This window comes from Pyxicephalus adspersus, chromosome 5 (assembly GCF_032062135.1).
Source record: "Pyxicephalus adspersus chromosome 5, UCB_Pads_2.0, whole genome shotgun sequence".
In the NCBI taxonomy this organism is placed as follows: Eukaryota; Metazoa; Chordata; class Amphibia; order Anura; family Pyxicephalidae; genus Pyxicephalus; species Pyxicephalus adspersus.
Window position 1 is genome coordinate 95,931,313 of NC_092862.1, and position 248 is coordinate 95,931,560.

The following is a 248-nucleotide window of genomic DNA, read 5'->3' on the forward strand; positions in this document are numbered from 1 at the left end:
GCAGTGTTGTCCAGATGCATCATTTTGTATGTACTCTGACAATCAGAGAATGCTTGATAAACTGGATTTTATGGAGCAAAACTTCAGGCAGGCAGCTGTTTTTAAAAAAATATGGCTGTTTTATTGGCCAATGATTTGTATTTCTATCCATTCAGTCATGTACACTCATCAGATAACACTGGTCAGCAAACATTTTCTTGCCAAACAGAATAAAGTAATTTTAGGTTATGTTTGATGCACAGATTCCA